The 27,372-nt window shown below is 36.2% G+C and overlaps 1 protein-coding gene and 1 non-coding gene across 2 annotated transcripts in view; one reads left to right on the top strand and one right to left on the bottom strand.

The window, feature by feature from the left end:
* Sh3gl2 (SH3 domain containing GRB2 like 2, endophilin A1) overlaps positions 1–27,372 on the bottom strand; it is a 195,773-nt gene that overhangs the window by 46,684 nt on the left and 121,717 nt on the right. The window lies entirely within an intron of this gene.
* Positions 7,498–7,603, top strand: LOC122118990. The gene has a single exon (XR_006149483.1). It is a non-coding gene; the product is annotated as a U6 spliceosomal RNA (small nuclear RNA).

The following is a 27,372-nucleotide window of genomic DNA, read 5'->3' on the forward strand; positions in this document are numbered from 1 at the left end:
TATATAAATCATTACACAACTACCTAATCACTAACATTTTCCTCTTGAACATTCTAAGAAACAACAGCATCATGTAATAATAATTTTCCTCTGATAATGGCTCTGAAATGTTCCTAGGTAGAAAATTGCTACTTGTTCAACCTATTCCTCAATGGACTATTGAACAGATAATCACAAGCATCTATCAAACTATTAAAAGAGAATCATCCCTGCTGATTCTAGATAAAAAAGACTTGCACACTGGTCTTAACACAGGGCTCTTCTGCTTGTCTTCATCCAACTAAATGAAATAATGCTGAGCTTTCTTTCATTGCCATACATTCTGTAGTTACCAATTCACATATGGGAATTACAATTTCCACATGAAAAATTAATGTTTATACAAAATTAAATACCTTAAATACCCTATTCTTTTATGAAAAATTATCTAAATTAACAAAATGTATTAAATAATCATAATAAAATACTCTGGCATAATCAAAGGCAGGAATATGATATGCTAATTATACTAGATTTTTATTCCTCCATATTCTAATCATAAATGTGGTTAGATGTTCTCCCTTAAGTATCATTGTACTGTAAATCTGCCTTATTCATGGACTCATTTCATACACTTTTGATAAAGACAGTAGTAACAAAAATTCAAAAATATTTTTAGAGATAATAGTTTTAAATTCCCATGCACATATTATGCATGTCATTTGATGCTGACAAGCTCTCAGTCAGTCCCACATTTTGTCCATTGCACTTAAATTATATGATCTGCTGGATGTTTCTCTTTCCTTATTGTAAATATATATATCTCTAAAAGCATATGGTGCCCAAAAAGCAAGGTGAATGTTAATGTAAGCGGTAAAGCGAATATTTTGGATTTGTTGGAAGGTGGTGTGTCTTTAGCAGAAGCTTGGAAGCGTTATTAGGAAAAACTGTTAAGCATTCACAGTACAGTGCTGAAATCCATGTATCCTAAACATTTTTGGTTTTCCTCAATGGTTGTCTCTTTGGAAGTGTGCACCCATGGATACCAAAGATCTATTATGTTACATCAAGTCTCCACAGATAGACAGACAGATGATGAAGCACATGACTCTTAATTTCCTTCAAAAGCTGCTGGATTTGGAGGTTCTGCAGAGGATCTCCCCATCAACAACCTGCACTAATGTCTGCAGCACTGGCTTTTCGAAGTGAGCTTAAGACTAGTCTGGGGAGAAACATTTGCAAGACCCCTTCTCAGGAGCACAAACCTTTCATCCTAAGCTACAGGAGAGGTTGAAATGGAAGGATTATGGTTCCAGTCGAGCTAACAGAAAATCCTTGAGAAATCAATTTTCACAGAGGCAAGCTGGAACCAGCAAGCTGGCATCTGATTCTAACAATGAAACCTAAAATAGGCAATTCTTACCCAGGTGGGAAGTGGAAATCTATCTTTAATCAGCAGAACACACAGCCGAAAACAGCTCAAGTGGTAGAATACCAATGTAGCAAGTATGAGGACCTGAGTTCAAAATGCCAGTTACCTCCCCTGCCTACACATACACACACACGCACACACACACACACACACACACACACACACACACACACACACAAAGAACTTGTACATAAACTCACAAGATATGCACCAAATTCTAGTTCCCACCTCTCATCAATACATTCTGGTTTCTTCCATCAGTTTATTCAATTTTTATTTCATATTTTGAAAAAACTGCACTCTAATGTTAAGAAAAGGTCAATGATTCAAACTGAAAGGTTAATAAAAACAATATGAATAAATTTGCATCACTGACACATACTTTCCCTGTAATTCATCATTTCATATGAATTCCCTGAGAACTAAGAAATCTTACGGCTGCATAAGTTAAACCACCAGTCCATGAGAAACTATTAGATAAGAAGAGGTGGAACCAGGACCTAAATGCAATTTTCCTATGCCCATCCCCAGGCTTTCCCGTCACACCAGTCACAGCTTTAGAGAGCTGTCCATGGTGCTGCCTGTCTCTGCCTGATGTTCCAATAGATTTAGATGCAAATATCTGGAGAAGGGGCTTTATTGCATTAACTCTTGGTCCTTGATATCAACCTTCTCACATCACCTATGCCCTTAGTGATGCAGATTATCCACTATTAAGCAATCATCACATGTTCAGACTTTGTCTGGAAACAGCGTTACCTAGTGGAAAGCCTGTACCGATTGTGATCTGGCCCAGCAGTTAGGTTCTTTGCACATGAAAGGATATTTACCAAACTGGAAACAGGAAAGAGAAATGAGAAATGCTCTAAGTTAAATTCTAGTAGAATTCCAAGGTTATTTATAACACATTTCCTATCACCAAACTTTATTCTATCCTACTAATTTTACTCTCACTTTTTTCAGTGGCAGTTTTATTTTATATTTCAGCCTTTTGATTGTCTTACTCCTGAAATATATGGTTCATTTTTTAAACTGGACCTCAAAGATATACTCTAGTTGAACTCCTACAAAATAAATAAATACTTGCCACATAACTTCAAATGAATCATCATCTCCATTCCACATGATTGTCTCTGACACCATGTAATATTCATTATATTCTAAACCTGGTTTTTGTCAAAAAATGATCATTATGGGTCACTGTTTATTAACTATGAATTAATGTTTAATTTTATTTACAAATGGATGCAAAATAACTGAGAAATGACTCCATTTATATCATCATAGATATTTGATAATCTAGGGATAATTGAGTTTTTGAATTTTTAGAGAATAAAACAATGTCCTCCAAATCAACAGAATCCATATCAAATTTTCAACACAATATTGCTCAGCTGAGAGTGGTTTTGACTTCCATTTTTTGTGCACCAATAGTTAAGCACCACAGTTACTGGCTCACTATATCAAATGAGATACACTGGCCATTTCTAATTTAGAACTAACTCTTGGGAATTCACAATGGGGCCAACTCATTAGTTATTTTAACTGTTTAGTTTATAAATAGTAAATGCACCACCAAAATCTTGAAAATGGGTATACCAAAAAGAAAAACAAGGAGAAGGAGAGGGAGAGTGAAAGACTGAGAGAGTGAAAGGGTGAGGGGGGGGTCAAGTGGCAAGGAAAAGAGGAAGGAAAAGAGAGTGGGGGGAGAAAAACAGTGAGAAAGAGATCAAGTGAGGTGAGTTTTTGTTCTCTACCAAGTTTTCTATTTAAAGCCCCTCTGAGAAACAGTTGACTGAACACAGTGCCTTTACATATATATATGTATATATACATATATGTATATAAATATACATGTGTTTCATATATATGCTTCATATATGTGTATATATTTCATATATATAGTGAGAGAGGGATAAGAAAATTAGGTAAGAAAAAATATTTATCAACCAATTACTTAGGCCAGTATCAGAATCTAAGCTAATTATATTCTGGGGGCTGAAGGTAATATTAGTCAAAAATGATATCTACATTATTTTCTAAGGCTACTTTTCCAAGTAGCAAAGAATCTAAATATGTCAGGCACTGAATTAAACATTGGACTGAAAAACAAATGACTCATTCATTAGCAGTATGCTACACAACTTGTCCTCTGTTAATTTTCTTTGAATACACATGACTAAAACTTCTCTTGTGAATCAAGGTCAGAAGGATAATCTCCCTGAGCCCATTTGACCAATAATGGAGACTTCTTACTTTCCTTATCTACCACCATTTATTTTATGCTATTATTTTTCAATGAAGTGGTTCTGAAAACTGAATTCTACATTATAAAATATTTTCTCGTGGTGCTTTTTTTTTTTTAATTTAATGCTGGCCATTTGAGAAAATGGACTGCCTATTTAAATGAACTTCAGGAAAAGCTATTTGAATCCCACAGGACAGTAAAAGTTAGCCAAATGTCCATTTTCATCATCTATATATTTAATACAACTTCCAAAATGGATTCTTCTCTATCATCTAACAAATTAGTTTAATGGTCCTCAATGGGATCATTTTCATACAACTCCCAATCTTGTCTTCCATTATACTGTCCACACACTTATATTTCAATTAAACCAAAACCCTTGCCTTTCTCCATCTTTGTCTTCATTATGTTGCTCCCAAGTATGCAGTAAGGGGTTGCCAGACAGATCTGTAATATACTTTCGTGAATACTGCTATCAATACTCTAAGGGGTGGCAAAGTAAGGCAAACAAAATGGACCACTTCACTCTGGGATAGGCACAACATCCTCAAGATAGTAATAATGAGGATACAATGAGCCAAATTTTAGATTAAAAGTTTTAATTCAGGGCCTGCAGTAGTGGTTTGTTATGCTGCTCGTTTTTCTCTATATAGTAAATGAGAAAAAATGTCAAAGGGAACCAGCTGGATGACACAGTTTAAAAAAATGACCACTGTTCCTAGCCTAAGGGATGCTGCACTGCTTTCCAACAATGATTCATCAGCCCCCAAGTTATCTGTCACCTGCAGGCAGAAGACACTCTGTTCTCTAACAGTGACTCTGATTCTTTTCAGCATCACATTTCATTTACCAAATATGTAACAGCAAACTGTACCATCTCTCATTAAACATCTCCTTGAAGGTGTTATTTTTTTTATTGTGAAAATACTGTACAGAGGAGTTACAATTACATGGGCAAGATAATGAGTACATTTCTTATCAAGCATTGTAGCCTCCTCCTTTGTTTCCCCTTCCCATCCCTTCCCATCCTCCCCTGCTCCCCCACCCAATCCTCCCCTGCCCCCACCAAAGTTGTAAAGTTCGTTTTCAACATAATGACTTGTACATCTCATTGTTGCAATGGGTCCACCTGTATCCCTATTTAAATGATTTGTTTTTCCCCTTCCCCTCCACAAATTATACCGACATCAAATATAGTGAAAGCAGGGGTTATACTGTGGGGGAGGGACATATATAGCAACAAAGAAATAATCTTATAAATGTGTTAGAAACAATTGCATGATAGAAAAAAAAACATTTGAATACATATCTTAGGGTTCATTTCCCTAACATCACCTTATCTGACCCTTTCTGCTTGACTCAGACAAATACTAGGTATTGCAAATAAGGGAAACCATGGTACCTGTGTTTCTTTGGGCCTGGCTTACTTCACTTAATATAAGTTTTTCCAAGTCTTTCCATTTCCTAACAAATGGGGCAATGTCATTCTTTCTGATGGAGGCATAGAATTTGTTATTAACACTGAAGGTTTGACTTAAGACCAAGTTTGCTCTTACACTCAACCACTTGCCAATTAAAATCCTCTAGCTTTCTTTGCTTTGTTTAGCTTTGTATCTACGGCTCTCAATACAAGACTGGTCTACCATCTCTACACAGCAAATTCACTGTGTGAACTTTGCCCTTCTTTATAATACATTTTCCTTTTCAACTCTTCAAATACTATAAATTGTCCTAAATGTCCATCCAGATTTTATTTTCTCCATCTGTAACTTGGGGGCTGGTGAGTCATTGTTGGAAAGCACTATGAGCAGTGTTCCTTTGGGCTTGGTAACAGTGATCATTTACTGAAACTGTGTCTTGCTGCTGGTTCCTTAAGGCATTTTTCTTATTTGCTTACATAGAGAAAATTAGTCTCCATCAATGGTGTCTCCGCTTAGCTGGAAATGATCAGACTTCCTTGTGCACTCTTTATTGGTAGTCCTGAGATTTGAACTTAGGGCTTCACACTTGATGGACAGTCATTCTACCACTTGATCTAGAACCCTACCCTTTTGGGCTTTAGTTATTTTTCAAGCAGAGTCTTGCATTTTCTTTCCTGAGCCACTGTGGACTACTAGTCTTCTACTTTATACCACCCGTGTAGCTTGGATCATAGGCATATTCCAACACATCTATCTTTTTTCACTAAAATGAAAGTTTTGCTTTTTGTCTGGGCTGGCTTTTAACTTCAATCCTCCTAGTCTCCAGCAGGATTACACACATGAGCAACCATGCCCAGCCTCTTTTCCACTCTAAGTACTACTAAATGTTGGAAAACACGGAATAAAAACCACCGAATGAGTAAAATTATCAAGGACTTTTGCTCAATTGAACTGTATGATAAAAAGACAAAAATCATATTGCATGTTCCCTATTTTTGTTTGAAAATGTCTGACATCTTAGTAGCTAACATAGCAATTGCAGAGAAGGGAGAAAATTTTTTATGTCAATGGATTATTTTAAGAGTAAAAAAATGGCACATACATTAAAGCACAATGCTTAACTGTGAGTTAGCAATGACTCTGTATTTCCTTTGTGAATGTGAAGGTTTGATCTCTAAATACAGTATTTTGTTTTTTGTTGTGTTTTGTTTTCTTTTGTGCCAGTCCTAGGGTCTAGGCACTGCCTCTGAGCTTTTTTGCAAAAGGCTAGCATTCTATCACTTGAGCCACACTTTTACTTCTGGCTTTTGAGTGGTTAATTGGAGATAAGAGTCTCACGGACTCTGCCTGGTCTGGCTTCAAACTGTGATCCTCTGTGCAAGAGAACTTCAGAAATTGTCAGCAATCATGACTAAAAATAGTATTGTGTGTTTCTTGCAGAGGTAAGGTTTGAACCCAGGTAAAATGATCTATCAGTCATAACTTCTACCAAAATATTATGAAATCTTATTAAGCAACTTACATGAAAGATGAAATTTTGACTTATTTTCACATTTACAAAGTAAGAAAATCTCAATATAATTTAACTAGATTATTAAAGAGCAATCTTACTTAAGGTACAACAATCATCTCAGAGAGAAGTAATTATCCCTAGAGGAAGCTGTCCCATAGCCCAGTATGGTACTAAGGAATCATCACCTCTGAGCACAGAAAAAAAAAGCCGTCCTGTGACTTGCCTTGGAAGTGCTTTTATTGTTACTTACACCCAAACCAAAAAATTGTAAGACTATATTTGATTCCAGGACACATATTCACATGAAAAGGGGAAAGTCAAAATTCTAGCAGTACTCTCTTGGTACTGGTCTAAAAACATGCAGATCATGGTTTTCCAGATGGTATTCACAAGTGTGAAAGGAAGTGGACTCACTTGCTGGGATGGGAATCTCACATTAGTTTGTCTCTGCTGTCATTAAAAATTGGATTGCTTAAATGCCATGATGTTTTCAAAACAGATTTCAAAGAATATGTATTTATTTTTTCCATCCAGAATTCAAGCTCTTTTAGAAAATGTGTACAGACATTTTTATCTATCTGAACAGAACTAATTTGGTTATTTGTTGGTATCAATTAAAATTTGTATTTTGAAAAAATTTAGACAGGTTCTTATTAGATAAAATTCAGTGTTTTTGTTTTCTTTTCCTCAAGGAATTCACCAAGAGAAGACTAGTTGCCATTGAATATCTAAAGCTAAAAACTTTAAAATGTTCACTTGGATGAGCTAAATCCTTGGCCTTGTTCCAATTCCCAGCCTATCTTCCTCCCTGTCAAATAGAAAATAAAGGACAAGCAAAAAATTCTAATTATATAGTGCTTCCATTGTCCCTGCGTTGATTTGTTGGGTTTAAAAGGAATAACCTGTGCTCTTTCCTACAGCACATGTAATAGAATTGATATGATACTGAGAAGATTAGCATGCCCCTGTGTGAGGATGACATGGAAATTTGTTAAGCATTCCATAGTTTAAAAGAAAAAAGACATATTAGTCAAAGTGAAAAAATAAATGATAAACCTTCAAATCCCCATTTCCTGCAAGTGAAAACTTTCCACAGACCATGAAATAAATTACAGATACTTTTCAAAGGAAGGTAGTAAAATTTATTCTTCAGGTTTCATGCAAGTGTTTGGATCTCAGTTTGATACTTTATTGTTATCACCTATAGTCTCATTTTCAAGGTATCTTGTTTTTGTCTTGTAGATAAAGCTTTCAAGTATGTATGACATTCAGATTAAAAGAGCTCATGTTGTCTCTATTCTTCAACTCCCTCAAATAATCTTCATGAAATAAAGGGTAATTTAAGAGGGCAGCTTGGCTGGGAAGGGTGGCATTTCCATAACATTTCCCCTTCTGGCCTTAACAAGAATTTTATTCTTTTTCAGTCTACTGTAATAAGCCAGTGAAGTTAAAATGTCCCATCGTGTCTGCTAAAAATAGACTGACTTGAGGCAGGAATGACATCACCTTGTAGGTTTTTATCTTAGTTCTCTTGAAATGTCAGTCATAAATTTTTTGGAATTAAAAAAAATCAAAGCTTGTAAAGAAAAAAAATAGGCTGAATTTTTAATCTGAGATTTTAGATTGGGTTAATAAATGGTCTAGAATCTAATGCTCATGATTTGATGGACATGAAAAGGTATGGGCCAAGATGGCTTTTAAATACGAAAAACTCGCTGTGAACCCCTTTCATTACTAACTGTTTTTAAAAAAATACCCTGTAAGATTTACCCAGACCTGTTTATCCTCTATATAAAAAAAGTCAGGCTATAGGTCTGGAGAGTTCTAGAACATCTAACAATTAAAAAATTGATTCCTATTTCTGTGATAGTTTTACATTTCACATCATTGGGCAACAAGACCCAGTTAATCAATCCAACAATATCAAGGCATTGATGTGAAGATATTTTACATATATTGTTGATATCACAATCTGCAGAACTTAAAGATCATCCGTGATAATGTGGGCAGGTTTCATCTGACTCATCTAATCAGATGAAAAGCTTATAAACAAATCAGGTTTTTCAGAGGGAGCAGATTCTGAAGGGCCCTACCTGATACAAGTACTGCCTGATGCAGAACTATTTATAGCAGAAAGGGTAGGCCTTAATTAGGAAAATGATGAAAAAAGACTATGCAAAGAATTTGAAGAGAAAATGTAACATGCTATTTTTTCTTCTAGACTAAAGTTATTTTGGTGCAAATACCATTCTGTCAAAAAGGAGACAATTAATCATCTTTAAGTTAAACCACTAAAGGGAACAAAAACAATGGTGCTCAGATTAATGTCTAATATGTATCTGGACTCCTGCTAGAACTAAAACCCAGGTTCCACATTTGCACCCAATAAAACTGACACCCAGGAAGGGTATATTTGGTTGTCTATAATCACTAGGCAAACCTAATGCATGAAAACACTTAAAATTTTTAACTTGCTTTTCATAATTGTATATATTGCTAAAAATTGTTGGGGAACATTTTCTGGATTACAAGAAGTAATAATAAACCTAACTCATCTGTTTACTTTTTCCCCAACTTTATTCCTCTTCTCAAATCACCTGGATGTAATCTTCCTTGAGAGTCACTGTATTATTTGCCTTTTTCAATTTCCCACTACATACGCACACTGGTGAAAAGCATGAGGACAAAAGTGGCCACAAGAAATCAAAGTAATTACATTAGTAGCCATCTTGCTACATTGTCCCAACAGTAGTATCCCAACTGGGTCTTTAATAAATGGGCATGACTACTGATAACACAGGAAAAGAGATCAGTGTACGTGGCCACAAGAAATCAAAGTAATTACATTAGTAGCCATCTTGCTACATTGTCCCAACAGTAGTATCCCAACTGGGTCTTTAATAAATGGGCATGACTACTGATAACACAGGAAAAGAGATCAGTGTACAAGTCAAACTTGGCCTACTATTTAAAAGTAACAACCAGACAAAGCCATCAATGTGTTCTCTTTTTTATACACTTGTTTCATACGACATCTCCTACTCCACCAACACATTAGACTGTCTCTCTCCTAATCTTTGCTATTCATTTACTTGAAAGGTATTTCCTGTATTACTTTTATGTGTCAGGCACTATGGACATTGTGAGAAAGGGGTGCAAAAGTCTTTGGACATACTTTAAGAGGCCAGAAAAGAAGAAATTTACAGTAAGAGAAGAGCCATCAAAATGAAAACAGAGAGGATGGCAGAGCCAAGATCCTGAAAGCTCTTATGGGCTAAACCACCCCCTCATCTTCCTTTTCATAACAATGTCAAATCCCTTACAAGGATTCTACACTCAGCTTCATATCTAATCCTAATTACTGCCAAAGGACCCATCTGCAAACAATATTCCATCAGAGTATGAAGTTTCAACATGATTTGGGACGATGTGTACATTCAGTCCACAGCAGAAAGAAATGTAATGGAACTCTGGGAATTAAAGCTTCACTCTAGATATTCTTGGGGGTAAAACAATTTGCCCAAATGAAAGCCTAGCATCAGAGAAGGCTGCTGCTTTAGGGAACGGGTTCATTTCTACCATAAGGGCTACACAGCATTTTCCTTTCTGTTGCAGGACCACACAGTCGTGACTGTTGCAAGGCTGGCATTCACAGAAGAACATATGGTTTTTGCTGGAAGAAACCCTGCATGCCACAAGCCCCAAATTTCCTAATAAAAACATCCTGTTCTCTAAGTAAGTTTAGTGAATGTGTTTTTGTTTGTTTTGCTTTAGTTGTTATTATACTTTTTTCTTTTGATTTTTTTTTTCCTTTTCAGTTTTGGTTTACCCCTTACATAGCACATAAACTCCTCCAATGGGATTTTTCTCTAACCTAAGAGATATTTTACCAATAAATCATTTTATAGTTTCATGTAAAATGTGTTTCTCTTGAATGATTTGCCATTCACACTTACATTTTTTTTCTGAGAGAGAGCATGGCCAATCTGTCATTTAAAACTCTGGAGAATTTCTTCATTATAACATAAAGTTTTAGATACCAAAGAACTAGGAAAGTTATACCACAAAATACAAGCAAAAAATTGACAAAAAGCCCATCTGAATTTAATTACTACAGTGCATCAACTCTTCCACTAGTTAGGTACAGGTACCTTTATTTAACTTATCATCAATTAATTTTAGTCACCCCATGATGAACATCCTTAAGTAGAAACCAGATTTAGAACCACTACTATCAAGTTCCTCAAAAATTAAAGCTCAAGGAAAAAGAAGGGTTCCATGCAGTACTTTGGCACCTTATTTGAAAATACAAACATCAATATCATGTTTAAAAGCTAATATTATGCCATTTTTTCTTTTTTCTTTGATTGTGAAAATACCGTACAGAGGGGTTAAAATTACATGGGCAAGATAATGAGTACATTTCTTATCAAGCATTGTAGCCTCCTCCTTTGTTTCCCCTTCCCATCCCTTCCCATCTCTCCCCCACCCACCAGCCAAAGTTGTAAAGTTCGTTTTTCAACATAACATCTTGTACATCTCATTGTTGCAATGGGCCCACCTTTATCCCTATTTAAACAATTTTTCCCATCCCCTCCACAAATTATACCAACATCAAATTTATAAGATGGTTTCTTTGTTGCTTTGTATATCTCTCCCCCACAGTATAACCCCTGCTTTCACTGTATTATGCCATTTTTGTAACTGATGTTTTTAAAAAAGAAATAAGATATAAAAATATAACCAAAACCTTTTTAACGGCCCTATCCCCCCTGAGTTGGCCATTCTTCCTTACGGCAGTTTTGCTTTCCAAGTCAGAGCTTGGACACAGATGAAGTCATGTCTCAGGGTCACCATTTCAGCAACCAGAGGAATGGATCTTGAAGAGATAGGAAGGGATGGGGAAAAGCAAAACTTGTGAAGGAAGGGTGTGTTCTAGAGCGGATTTCCACATTAGGAAATGTGGCACTGGAGTCCCTGTGAAGGAACCCATAGAACTCTGCTGGCATCTTGCCTTAGATGAAGAAGAAACTACAGTACTCAGTCGGCTGATCGTGTTCCCATCTGCTGAAGGCTGACTTGACATGTGTTCCTTCCTAACTTTCAGGCTATATCCAGGACAGCTTTAGTTACAAGCTATAGGAGAAAAACTCCCACGGCTCAGAGACTGGAGGTGGATTGGTGGAGCTCTGCATTAAGCCCAGACTGAGGGCACCTATCCCTCACATGAAGACCATATGTACAGCAGGAATCCTCAAACCATTTTAAAGGGATAAAGAGAAATACCTCAGGATTTGAACATTAAATACACTCGATTGTATATGTTCTTTTTGCTGTTTTATACTTTAAAAATGCCAACATCGTTTTTAGCACAAGCTATTCAAAAATAGAACACAGGTTAGTCTTGATTCTATGGCCACGGTTGTCTAATACCTATGCTATATTATCCATATATAACAAAGATTTCTTTTCTGTCTGTTACCTGACATAAACTGCACAGTATAATACATGCCCTTCTGTAACTTGTTGCAAATCAGATTTACACATGATAATTATGTAGAGATGGCCTATTCATTTTAATGGCCATGCAATGTTATTCTTTTTAGATTTTTATTCTTCAACTTATCTATGCTGTTTTTCATCTAAAATCCATGACTTTCAGTTAGCATGCATTTTTCTGATAATTATTTACAGTTAAAATATTGCATAAGGAAAAACCAAACTGTGCCTGGCTCTGTTATTCTTTAAGAATATAGAGCTCCCCTATGACCCAGCAATCCCACTTTTGGGCATTTACCAAAATGTTCACAAACAAGACCATATTAAAGCTACCAGCACAACTATGTTTATTGCACCATTATTTACCATAGATAAGATATGGAACCAACCCAGATGTCCCTCAGTAGATGAATGGATCAAGAAAATGTGGTATATATACACAATGGAATTCTATGTCTCCATCAGAAAGAATGACATTGCCCCATTTGTTATGAAATGGAAAGACTTGGAAAAAATTATATTAAGTAAAGTAAGCCAGGCCCAAAGAAACATAGGTCCTATGGTTTCCCTTATTTTCAATAACTAGTACATGCCTGGGACAAGCAGAAAAGGTCAAAATTATGTATATATGACCAGATAAGATGATGTTAAGTGAAATGAACCCCAAGATAGGGACACAAGTGGTTTTTTTCTTTCTTGCTATTGTTCCTAATGTATTTATAAGTACTATGTGATTTGTTTGTTTCTTTGTATGTTCCTCCCCCATGGTATAATCCCTGTTTTCACTGTATTTGATGTTGGTGCCCTGCATCTTGTATATATACTTCTTTAGCTTGGGGAGGGGAAGGGAAAAAACAGAATGCTTAAATAGGGATACAAGTTGACCCATTGTAACAATTAGAAGTATAAGACACTATGTTGAAAAATGAACTTTACAATTTAGGCAGGGAGGGGGGATCAGGGAGGAGGGAGAGTGTAACTGTGTAGGTGGAAGGGAAAGGATGGTAGAGGAAAAAGAAAGGAGGAGGTAACAATGCTTGATAGGAAACGTACTCATTACCTTGCTCATGTAACTGTAACCCCTCTGTACAGTATTTTTACAATAAAAAATGTATTAAAAAGAATATATCAACACTGTTTTCTCTATTTCCTCAACTGGTCTATATTTGTTTTCACCATTATGAAATTATTCAACAATAATTATCCCTTTGTAAGTATTTCCTGCTACACTTAAGTGAGAATGTCCTTTAAATATATGATTGGAAGTAAAATTACTGTGTCATAACATATGCATGCATATAATCTTCAACATATCTAGTTATTGCCACTTTACTCTCCAAAGTACTTCTACCAATTTATAGCACTACCTAGAATTTACCAAAATTATTGTTTCTCTACCTCTTCTCTCACATAATTTTTTTTTGGTCAGGCTTCTAAATTTTTGTAAATCCAAAGGTTATAAATTTAAATTTTGTGTGTATGTGTGTGTTTGTGTGTGCACAAAAGGTACCGGAACTTGAACACTGGGCTTCATGTTCTTAATTAATATTTTTCACTCAGCTTTTTCGCCTATGGCTGGCGTGCACTTGAGCCATATCTCCAGCCTGACATTTTGCTCATTAATTGGAGATGGAGTCTCTTGGACCTTGATCCTCTGATCTCAGCCTGTTGAGTAGCTTGGAAGTATAGCTGTGAACCACTGGTACCTAGCCATACATCATTGTTAGGAACATGTTATTTTTGCCTAGTTGAACATCTTTTTGTGCTACTTTGTCTTCCATGATCCCCATTCAATAGGCTGCCTAGACATAGCACACTTGTATTTCTTTCTTGCTACTGTTGCTCAGTGTACTAACTAGGTTGTCTTTTTTTACTTGTGCTGGATGGTAGTTCTTGACATCCATTATATTTTCAAAATTCTGGCCCCCTATGATTGGGCTAGTTCAGCAAAGTGTAGATCTTCCACTGTATCTATACAAAGCCTCACAGTGTTGGAAATCTTCAATATACCAACACTTCAGACTAAAAATCTACATATCACTTACTAAATACAGTATGATGATTAATCTTGTCCACTGGATTTGATTGAGATGTGCCTAGAAGATGACTGAAACACATATCTGAGGCTATGACCATCTTTCCTCAAATGACTACACCTTAAGAGCTCTGTCCAAAGGGTAGATTCATAATATGCTCCGTGAGGTGGGAGGAAGGTGATGAAAGGTAGGAGGGAAGGCTGACTTGGAACAAGTAGATCACTGGGGGATGTCTCCATCTTGACCTCACTTTCTTTATTTCTTATTCTCTCTCTACTTCCTGTCCACCATGAGGAAAGTAGATTTTTCCCTCACACGATTCTATCACCATGATGGTCTGACTAAGCGCACAGGATCAAGCAACAATGGAGTCATCCCTCTGAAATCAAGAGTCCAAATAAATCTTTACTCAATTAAATTGTCTATGCCAGGCATTGTTACAACAATGAAAAAAGTAACCAACACAAAAGTTGGTAATGACAGTAAGGCTACTGTTGTGACTAAACTTGACAGCATGGTTCTTAAGCCTTTAGAAATCATTTGTGGGAGGAATATGAAAATCTGGAGAAGCAGGAAAGAAAATTCCCAGAATACTAAAGGAGAGATTCATGGGTGATTCTCATGCAACTCAGAAGACCAGAATGCTAAAATAAATGTGGACATTTTCAGGTGGGAATAGGAGTCTGTTGTCAATTGGACTAACAGTCATTCAATTTATATTCTAGCAATGACTTTGTCTACATTTTGTCCTTGTCATGAGATTTAAAAGTGGTGGACTAAAATTTGTCAGAAGAAATTTCAAGAGAGAATCAGCATGGAAGCTGTGATATGGTTATTACTTCCATTTTTAGCTAGATTTACAGTGAGAATTGAGAACAAAGCATAAAGAGGAAAGATAAAAAAAAACAAACAAACATGTAGTTTGGTCAGAAAAAGCATGTTTAAAATTACAGACAAGGAGAGTATGGATATGAAATTAGTGCCAGTAAAAACATCTACTATTGTAGCACTTCAACAGCAAGTGCATTTTGAATTTTGAGATTATGTTTTGATGGGCAGGGGTGGAGATATCATGATTTAAATCAATGTGCTTGGATACCAAGTTGACAAGTGGTGGATTTGTGTTGGTTAAGCAAGTTGTCAATTTGACTGGATTGAGAGGAACCTTTGAAAGCAAAGCATGCCTTAGTGGGTATTTGTGATATTGTTTCTAAGGAATAGAAATCTTGAGAACTCTGGCCTAATGAATGGATTAAACCTTTGATGGACTCATAATACTATTGGAAGTGGTGAATGGCAGAAGGTAGGACCTATTTAGAGAAAGTGGGACATATCCTTAGGGTGTGTATCATGGCTTGGCTGCTTTCTTTATTCCCTCTCTCCATTTTCCTGTCTGCCCTGAGATCAATAGTTCCTTTTCCACTTACTCCCACTGCCACAATGTTCTGACTTAGCACATTGTCCCAGAAACTACAACCTGCACCCTGTCAAAGCATGAGCCAAAATACATCTTTCTTCCTGTAAGTTATTTGTGATAGGTATTTTGTTACAGCAATCAGAAAAATAGACACCACACATCATATGCATCCATTTTTTTCTATTTATCCACATTCATTCTATCTATCCACATTTATTGAGTACTCATAGTATTAAAGAGAGGGAACACAAGTCATAGGAAGGCACAACCTGAGGCAGATTAAAAATGACGAGACAGGATCAGCCAAATGTCACTACATTTATAGAAAAGCACTGAAAATCAGGAAAAGGAAGCTTTTTTAGATCAGCAACTGCTTATAGAAAACTCACATAATATATAGAAAAAAATCCTTTACAATATGAAACAAGAACATTTAGAGTATATGGAGAATTTTTTCCTCAGGGAAAATAGAAAATGGAGAAATTTTCTTACAGAAAATGCAAGCTTTGCTAAGAATAGGACTGGACGTAGCACTGTAGCTCTGACTTGTTCTTATACCCCATTCCCCACTAATTCTATGCCCTCAGGGTAAGAACACTGGTGCTTCTACTCTCCCAGCATCTCATATAGGACTTCAGAGAATGGGCAGGCCACAAATCTTTCTCAATGTGAACATCCTCAACTATTTGTAGCAGAAACAACTTTTGTAGGTACTATTGAGAAGACCTCTGCCCAAAAGTAAAGGCTCAGCATACTGGAGCCATGATCACTCCAACTCCAGCTCACCCAAATGGAAAGAGTCCAAACTGAGACATTCAAGCAACAAACACCAGTGCCACCAACTCTTCTTAAAACTACTTATACTACAGGATTGTTATTGGGAAAAACAAATTATACCCCAAACTCTGGCTCAGTGACACAAGAAGTTCTATCCTTCATTTTGCTTAAGAGGCAGGCTCACACTGCTGCTTGAGGACTGTGAATATATTTGGAAGAGTGGGGAAGAAGATCATGCCCAAGGACACTGTCAAAAACAATAGAGATTTGGTAGGAAAATAAGTCATGTGACAGATAGCAGGTTCATGAAAAATGTATTATCAAAACTTGCAGTGATGGGCCAATCATAAATTTAATACAGAAGGAGAAAGATATTCAATGAGTGGTCCTGGGATTACACATCCCATGGGATGCCCTAAAACACACATCCATTTTAATTTACTCAGTAGTAATCTGAGTAAGATGTGAAAATGACTCTCCCCCAAGTCTCTCTCTCTCTCCTCTCTCTCATACACACACATTAACATGCACAGGCACACATGTCAGCAAAAATATGTAAGTCTTCCTGACTCAGGAGGGGATAGAAACACAACCTTTGACCAAATACTACCTGAACATTAAGCCCTGTAATGTGGGAGTGACCTCTTGGATGCTGAACTTAAACTAAGATCTCACTTTTTTCTCACGGTCTGAACACTTCCGGTTTTCCTGAACTGTAGGAATAAGGTTCCCCTGCACTTCAGGAACCTCTCAGCTACTAAAACCTGTCGAAATTTGACTAACTATAGATTCTCTAACTGTGAAAAACATACATATCCTATTTCTCAAGTCAGTTGAAATCTGATAAATGGTTTAGACAGACATGAGGGTGACATATAGAAAGTAAGACTAATAGATGGATGACTATTTTAAAAAAAATTCTAAGTGAGAACATCAGATATGACATGTGTGGAGAAAATAGACTGCAAAGAATCACTCCAGCCAAATCATGAAACAAATGAGCAAGTTACTCACCAACAGCTTCAATAAACTACTTCTAAAAGAGGAAGAACATCAGTATCCAGAAATACTATACTATCTAAATGTAAATTTCAATCCAAAATATGAGATATACAAAAAATTAACATGTACACGAAAAAGATCACCAGGTAAAATATGACCTTTACACAGGAAAAACAAAACAGAACAAAGAATAACAAAAGAAACAAGACAATAGGCCACAGATACTTTCTCTGTGGGGCTCCATGTTGGAATTAACAGAAGTTTTAAAAGCAGCTATTTACAATTTGTTCAAAGAACTAATGTAAAATCATGCTATGCAAGTAAAGCAAAGTTTCATTAAATAAAAACTATGCATAAAAATGGCTGGAAACTTCCAAAGATGCTTAAAAACACTAATCTAATTTTTGAGAGCTCAATGAACTCCAGATAGTATAAATGCCTAGAAGCACAGAAAAATATTAAAAACTAAGGAGAAACTAATTTATTCACTGTTTTACAAAGAAAACACATTAAGATTGACAGATAATTTCTCATAAAGAACATAAAAGGCCAGAAGGCAGTGGAAGGACACATTCTATATGGTGAAAGGAAATACAGGTAAGTTTTTATTTTAGGTGAAAAAATTTTCAGAGAAAAGTACATGAGAAGAGCCTGTGAGTAACAGGACCCCTCAGAGTGCAGAGGGAAAGCAGCCAGGTGGAAGAAAGAAGGTCATAATGAAGGAAAATCCAAATGCCATTCCGCCTTACCTTTCTAAATGTCTAGAGACAATTTTTCATGCTTTAGAAGTTTAAGAGTAGTTGGGGCTGGGAAGGTGGCTCAGTGGTAGAGTGCTTGCCTTGCATGCATGAGGCCCTGGGTTTGATTCCTCAGCACCACATAAGCAGAAAAAGCCAGAAGTGGCGCTGTGGCTCAAGTGGTAGAGTGCTAGCCTTGAGCTGAAGAGCTGAGGGACAGCGCCCAGGCCCAGAGTTCAGGCCCCACGACTGACAAAAAAAAAAAAGTTTAAGAGTAGTTTTTATCTCAACAAACTGTTGGGATCTCTGTCTCAACCAGACCTGACAGTGAGTGTCTGCATTTAGCACTGAATGTATAAAATAGGTACAAAATCATTTGCGCATTTTTGAAGAAAAGTGATTATTAAAAACAATTTGTAAACATGTTTCATGTAGGTGATATTGAAGGCAAAAGTGATGTGATATTAATTATATAAGACAACCAGAGACTTAATTTATTCAATTTTCATTCACTATATAATATCATGTTTGGTAAAATAATGGAAACAAGAAATGTTAAAGGGTTCTCTGAATACTAACTAAAAGAATATGAGAACTAAGTAAGATGAGATTTTGAAGGAGCATTATGAAACCTTTGCTAAGAATATAAAAGAAAACTACAAAGATCATTATACCAGTGAAACAAATTACCTCTAGCATCCTGGGAAACCTCTTTTCCTTCTTTTTTTCTGTACATGGGTTTTAAGTATGCTTTTAACTGTAGAGTGCTGTTTATCTTTTATAATTCAAGCAACATTATGTTATTTGGACCAGGTGATTTAGATGAAAGACATATATGAGAGATGTGCTGTGGCCATAGCACATCAGCGAACCTGAGATAATAAATGAACACAAAGTACCAGGCAATTCTATTTAGAGCGCCCTGAATCTGCAGCTCTCACTTGCATCTGCCATATCCTACTGACATCCTAGTTCTCAGATATGGTTATAAATTACAACCATGAAAAAATGTCTAATTGATGAAGAAAATACATAGTTATGGTAGCAGCCCCATGAGAAAGAAAAAGGAAATTACTCCAGGGTGTATAAGTGCTAATGAACCATTTGGTAAACAAAAGGTTTATATTAATCAATATTTTACAGCATACTCTCTAGACAAAGGGTTAGATAATAAACATATAATATTTCCAAGATAAAAAATGTTCATGGTTGCATACAGAAAATGTTTTCTCTCCAATAATAGGATGTCAATTATACTCAACAAAGACTTATACAGCCCAGAAAATAATAGACACATATCCTATAATTTGGTACTGCATATGTGAGAACCCCTTATTTTGTATAAAAATGGCAATAATTATCATTCAGTAGAAGACCTTTATAATTGTGTTTGTCTTATCTTAACAGACACAGATCAAGTTTAAATTAGCCTAAATAAAGAGAGAAATCCCAAAAACCATGTTTCCTAGGTATCGATCCTACCTATTGTTGGTTATGTCATCTTGGGCTAGGGTTTGACCCTCTCTATGCCAGCAGATTCCTCACCTACAAAGTAAGAGTCTTCAGCTAATGATTCCAAGTGGACATGGAAACTAGAGGAGTGTTCTTAGTTATTGTCATGAAATTTAAACATAAGACTTAAGATATATTCACTTGACCAGAGGTAAGAGTGTGACTGACTCAGAACACCAACCCAGCCATGATACTTCATGAGAACTTTATTTTTTTTCTTCTAAAAGAATTAGGATATAATGCTTGCCTTGCAAGTATAAGGCTCTGTGTTCAAACCTCAGTATTACAAAAAATAAAAATAAAGATGAACGATCAAAAAATCTCTGCCTTCCTTAAAAACATATACTCAAAAGTCACACACACACACACACACACACACACACACACACACACACACACACACACACATTTCTGGTTACTGTCTCTGCTGCTCTCCTCCCTTGCTGAATTCACTGATGCAACAATTATTGCATCAAAGATGCCTCTGTGAACAGAATCTGCTCATTCTTTAGTGCTGTTGTCCACCTCAATTCAAAAGATCATCAATTTTCATGGTTTAAATGTTAAAAGTTTATAAAAATGGGTTTTCCCCCATGGCTAGGTGTGAGCTATGACTTAGTAATTTTTTTTTTCATTATCTTCCTGGCAAGGTATCATCTGGGATGACATAGGAAGAAAGTTTACAAACCTCACTACTGACCTCTTAGCACTACTGACATCACTACTGGAGGTTTCCTCATGGTCTTAATTTTCCTGCTCATGGTTATATTATATTCACGGTTCTACAGAGAAACAGAACCAATAAAATGTGTGTAATGTCATGAAGATTTTTATTATTGTATACTAAATGCCCATTACTATTAAAGAATATATTTTCATGTACTATCACACTCATTCACGTATTTATATAGAGGATATGGCTGAGAATTCCCATGATCCACTACTATGAAGCTGGAAAAGAAAAGAAGCTGTATGTTTCCATAGCATATACTTTTAATACCCAAAACTTGTAGTCTTTAAAAAAGACATTTATAAATCTGAATGATAGGCCTTTCATTTTAAAATTATATAGTTATTATCCTGAAGTGGTTGTAAAAAAATAGTTGCCATTCAACGAAGCAGTTTATGAATACAGTGCACCTTGACTGATATCGTACCTAGATGGGAGACCTCCCACTTTTGTCACATTTCCTCACATCTCATTTAATCTAAGGGATCAAAAGCATACTAAGACATACATTTCTTGTGTTTTTTGTCCTTTACTGCCTCTAAGGAGGCAAAAGATCATGCAGTTAATTCTCTTTCAGGGTGAGCTCTTTGCTGTAGCATGTCTTAATATCAAAGTACTACTTCTTTTTGTGTGGTAGGTGATCCTATAAAAATTTAAAATTTCAATCCAAGCAGAATAAATTGCAACATCTTTCCACCTATTGATAAAACTATAGGGGCTTTTTTAATTGCCACTGATGGTTTTTTATATTTGTGAATAATAAATCAAATGTAGGAAGGAATCTTTAAAAATCAATCAACTCTGGGGCATTGAAACTTACTAGGAAAGACAATCTTACTACAAAAGTTTAACTTTATATTCCCAGGAAGAGTCTGTTGTTCTCCAAACATATAAACTCCTTAGAATGTGTTAGATCTTTAAAGCATTGACTAGAATTAGGTCTAGAGCAATTTCTAGACACAGTCAAGACAGAGTTAATTCACATATATAGTGCATTAACTTTTAAAAGAGTCTTATTTAGTTGAGCCACTTTGGAAAAAAGTATTTGGCACAATGACCACTAGTAGAAGATGAAGTAAGATTTGCTATAACCGTGACGAGGTACTTGATTTTTCAACTTTTTTTTTACACCTCTGAGGAATAGGATGATTGTGTTGTTCCAATTACATTCAGGGAGCTTGGAAGAGCCCACTCAAGCTCATGAAGCTGTACTGGCAAAACCAGACAAACTATAATGAAAATTCATCGTGACCAGAACTACCTATCTCATCTTTTTAACACTTCAGGATTTAAACTCGTGATAAAAAGCAGACTCTCAGAGGTTAGTGGATGAAAAGGATGCAAGGAAAAATACACCATTAAAGGCAGAAGGGAATTTGCTGGCCCAGAATCATTGGGACATCCCCCCCAACCTAATGTTTCTCAGAGTAAGACCCACTTGCACCAGAACCATTCAGAAATGAATTAAAAATCCATTTTACTTGTCTCCTCTGAACTGCTAAATAAGAATTTGGACATAGGATGACCCATTGCAACAAGAATACCCACAGGACAGTATACTGAAAATGAATTTTACAACTTTGGGTGGGGGGTATTGAGGTGGGGGGAGGAGTGTGGAGATGGGGAAGGGAAGGGATAGTGGGAAAACAACAAGGAAGGGAAGGGGTAACAATGATCAACAAGTAATGTACTCATTGCCTTACTCACATGGCTGTAACCCCTCTGTACAGCATTTTACAATACAATTTTTAAAAGAAAAAGGAAAAAAAAAAGAATTTGGAGGTAGGGCCTGGGAATCTGCATTTTAGCAAGTGTAAAATATGCTGTCCTACTATGTGCCATATCAAAGCCCAACCTTGGGAGTATGCTATAGTAATCCAGCTCTTCCTCATAACTTCATTTATGAATAGTATTGATGGCAGTGTAATGCAAGGCATAAAATCACAAGAAGCTCCAATATATAAGGGAAGCGCCAACATACTATAAAGGAGGCACAGCATTACCTAGTGAGATAAGAATTTTGCTACTCCTTTCTTGAAAGATTATTTTTCTTCTTTCATCATATGGCCAATGCTAATTGATTTTTATTACCATTTCTATCTGAAGTAGTAGAGCGCTAAGTAATAAAATATCAGTAGAGATAGATACCCCAAGCTTACAAGACTCAGTAGAGATAGATACCTCAAGCTTACAAGACTTAAATTCATATTAAAGTTCCACTGGGAACAAGTCACTTATTGCATGAACTAAGCCTAAATAACCTATAGAAAGAGTGCAAAAACCCATGAAAAGATAATTTATTTCATGTTTTCACCCCATGTGAACACCATTATACACCATAACTTATGCAGAACTTACAAGTTGTTTTATAATAATATAAAGTTTTATAATAATATAAAAGATCAGAGGCATAAACTGTCTTAGAAAAAGTCCAACTAATCAACTATTGACACACTACACAAAACTAGTATTTCATTGCAGAGTATACTTCACATTTGCCCATTAAATTGATCTTCTCTAAAATCCTGAAGTGTCTAGCATACCCAGCACATATTAATTAGCATATTTATCTCCATGCTATATCATTTACGTTCTCTTAGCCTGTAACTTTCTGAAAGTTGGAGAGAGCATATTCTTTTCTGCATCCTTAGCATCAGGCATGGTGTTTAGCTACTTAAAGAAGGCAGATATAGGACTCTTTGGCTATTGGATTTCACATGCCAGAGTTGAGACCACTGAGGTGACAGAGATCAGAGGATTTTATTTTCAAGATATAACTTTGGGAAGAGGGAACAAAAGTACTCAGATATGAGCTGTGTGAAGAGAGGATTAGACTAATTTCTCCTGACTTCACTAGACAAATTTGGATGGAGTTAGCAGGAGACTGATGTCATCTATAAAAATAGAAGTTTTTAACTGTGAGAAATATCTATAATAGGAAATGTGTTTTTCAAAAATGAAGTGGCCAAAGATAACAGAAAATAGGAAAGAATGTACAGAAAGAGTTTCCTATAGCTAAAGACTAAGTGCATGACACATAAGGGTTTTTCCAAATCACAAGACTTGAAGAATCTGTCCCTGGAGACAGCTTACAGAGTTGGTAATTGGTAGAAACAGGATGAGACTCTCAGTCCTATCTCATCATTCCATTGGACCACAATGGATGATTCTGCAGACCATTCAGCTAACAGGCCATAAAACTTACTCCTAGGCAAGATGAGGTAAGTAACAAGGGTCACATGTGACCAGCAGCTCAAAACATCATTATATAAGAAGCCTACAGTTAGCATAATACTCAATAATGGGAAAAAACGTCACTTTAAGACTAGGAATAAAGCAAAAACCTTCACCATAATGTTCACACCTACCATTTTTATGGTAATTATATTTAAGTTAAAGCCAGTGATGGCTAAATCTAAACTTAGAAGATGAGAAAGAGGGAGAAAGGGAGAGAGGGAGAGAGGAATAAAACAGATGGTATTGTTACTTAGAAAATTCAACATAATACACAAAAAGTATTGGCACTATAAGTGAGTTTAGCAAGGTTTCAGGACATATGACCAGTAAATTGACATAAAAGTACTTTCAAAACAGAATTAAAAACAAAGTATTTAGGGATACATGCAACAATAATATCACCAAGGTCTATGCAGTAAAATCTATAACCCACCTGACAGATATACTTCAAAAGATTTAAATAAATGGGAATACTTTGTTCATGGGTCAAAGGACTCAAAATTGTTTAACCTGACCTATAAATTCAATACAATTCAAATAAAAATCTCACCAAGTTTTATTTGGTTCTGTGTGCAGGTGCAAAACTTGACCAAGTGACTCTAAATCTAAATGGGAATGTGATGAACAGATAGCAGAACAACTTAGAAAATAAACTTAGAGAACAAGATTTCAAGATCTATCATAAAGTCACTACAAGTACAACAATGTGGTACTGACATCAGGACAGAAAAACAGCTTAATGAAACAGAAGAAAGTCCATAAATAACCAAGATGCACAGAAAAAAAACAATGTTTTACAGAGGCAAGAGAAAAATGCAATGAAGAAAGAATGGACACACCAAATGATGCTAGAACAAATGAATATTTATATGCAAAACAAAAAATGGAAGCTACAATTCATACCTTCTAGCTATGTGGAAATTGATTCAAACTGACCATATACCTAAAACTGTGAAACTTCCAAAAGAAAATAGAGATCTGGGCACCAGTGGCTCACCTCTCTAATCCTAACTATTAGAGAGGCTGAAAATGAGAGGATTTTAGTTCCTGGCTTCCAGGAATCCATTTACAAGATCCCATCTCAACCAACAGTGGTTTAGTAAGCATGCATTACATACTAAACACAGCAGCAAAGGTAAAGAGAAGAATAAGGTCCAGACAAACACAGGCAAAAAGTGAGACTGTATCAAAAGCAACCAGAGCAAAAAGCATCTCAAATGGCTTATTTTACCTACTGTAAATCTTCAACATTCAACCATATTTCTTTTTTAAAATGAACGTTCCATTGTACACGTACACACACACACACACACACACACACACACATGCATCTGAATACACATTCTATTTTTCCACTCATTTCTGGTGAACATGTGAGTAATTTCCACCTTCAGCCTTTTGATTACTATAAGTAATGCTGCTGTGAACATGGGTGTGCACATGTTTGTTTAAATAATCACCAGAGGAATTCCAATGCAGGAATACATTTCTTTGTTGCTATATCTCCCGTGTGTGTGTGTGTGTGTGTGTGTGTGTGTGTGTGTGTTTTCTTTGTTGCTATATCTCCCGTGTGTGTGTGTGTGTGTGTGTGTGTGTGTGTGTGTGTTTTCCAAGCATGGGCCCTTAAACACTGGGACTTGCATCCTTGTCCTTCCTTTTTCACGTATCACTGGTACTCTACTACTTGAGCCACACCTGTACATCTGGTTTTTTTTTTCTGGTTAGTTGGAGGTAAGAATCCCTTGCACTTGTCCACAGTCTTCAAGAATCGGTTCTCATCATATCTCAACCTCCTAACTAATTAAGATTACAGGTGTGAACCATTGGCATCTAGATTTACCCTAGTCTCTCATTCCTAAATTGTAGCAAACAGAGTAAGCTTTCTAGAAAAGACCAGGCTACTCTACCCTTTCCACACTTTAAGATTCTCTCACTGACTTTAGTGTGAAATCCAAACTGCTCAACTGTGGGTCTTCCACAGTCAATTCTGTTCCTCTCCCAAATCCCGCTAACCCAAGGACCTTGCTCCTTCCTCAGAAGTTCCAAAGAATGGTACCTACAGTATACTGCCACCCTCTATTACAAATGGTATCAGTTTCCCTCACAAGGCTGTAACGTACTTGAAAAGAAGATATATAGATCTATAGGTGTATATGTATATACATATATGTGTGAATATATGAATATATATTTATTTATTTCTTTATATATCACCAGCACCCCTTCTATGGTACCTAGAAGATAGCAGAAATTAAACAGAAATACTGTTAAAATGAACGAATGCCAGGTCAGTTGTCCAAAGAACAAAGTTTTTACCATATTGCAAAATAAATAGAGTAACATAGGAGAAAGAAAAAATGTATGTGTGTGTGTGTGTGTGCACATGCGCACACACATACACATACACACATAGTTCAGATACCTACAGCCTAAAAGTTGTCTATGTAGGACACAGACACAAAGTATCATCCCCAAAGGCTTTCATATTGAGATGCTTAGTCGGTAGAATCACTACATCACGACTATATCATGAGGGCACTGATCTAATCAAGAGTTTAACCCAGAGATGGTTTCACAATTTGATGGCATTATTGGAAAAAAAATTGGAAGGTGCAGCCTACGCGGAGAAAGTAGGTACCTGGAGAGTGTCTTGTTCCATCTGTCCTTGCTTCTAGGCTGCCATGAAGTGGTCAGTGTGTTCCAGCACACCCTCTTTGCCATGATATTTTCCCTTTCCCAGTAGCATTGAAAAGCGACTGAAACTGTGAGCCAAAATACATCTGCCTGCCCTTATTTTCTCTGGTATTTTTTTTCATGCAATGACTACTAACACACATGTTAATATATATATAAATATATAACATCGCACATTTAATATGTATATGTTATATAATATATCACACATAAACACTGATAACTAGGTAAACCTCATTTCTTTGCATGTAACAATATGTTCTATTTTCAGACTGGGGGATTCAGTCTGGAGGCTTACTAATAAACACAGGGGAGAAAAAGAGGCCAATGAACCACTATACATCTGTATGATAGACACAGAACCCCAAAGGCTAAAATCTGGGGCATATCTCTTCACTGAGGAGTATCACAATCTGGGTATGGGTCTATGGATGGATGGATGGATGATCACACATCCTTGGTTTCATGGACATGCATCCTTGGTTTCACGGACATGCCAAATAAGAAACATTTCCATGCAGGTGGAAATAGGAACCTGGCATGACTTCTTCATTAAATATTTTAAGAAACTTCCATTTTGCACTCATACACAGACTAAAAATGACTTCACTGTCTAATGATAAAATACTGAAACACACCTCAGCATGCAGCTAAGCCTAGTGAAAGAGTCTGGATAATGGTTTCCTGAAGCAATTATTTGAACTAAAATAAAAGGCAGTTTCTAACTGTGAATGTGATGATTGCTGATTCTTTTCAAGTTCATCAAACTCCCTGGGAAGGGACAATGTCAAGTTTCCAAAAAAGTTCTGGCTTTCCAGGCAGAATTGATGCTTTATAAAAACCATTGCAGAGGAGATATTATTAGGTTTTCTATTCACGAGCTGGTCTATACAGGCCATGACAGGTAATTGTAAAGGAATGGCCTCTCTTGTAAGATACCAGCAAACAGGTTCTGCTAGGCCTGACACATTCTTTATGGACCCAGAAGAACAAGACCTGGGAAACATTTCAACCAACTTGGGTACTTTCTATATTTCTGAAACCTCTCAGCTAACTACTACCTTAGACACATATAAGATGTTTAAATAGGACTGGCAATGTAGCTCAGTGGTAGAGAACTTTTCCGGCCCCAAGACAG

This window comes from Dipodomys spectabilis, unplaced genomic scaffold (assembly GCF_019054845.1).
Source record: "Dipodomys spectabilis isolate Male_0828 unplaced genomic scaffold, ASM1905484v1 ptg000158l, whole genome shotgun sequence".
NCBI lineage: Eukaryota > Metazoa > Chordata > Mammalia > Rodentia > Heteromyidae > Dipodomys > Dipodomys spectabilis.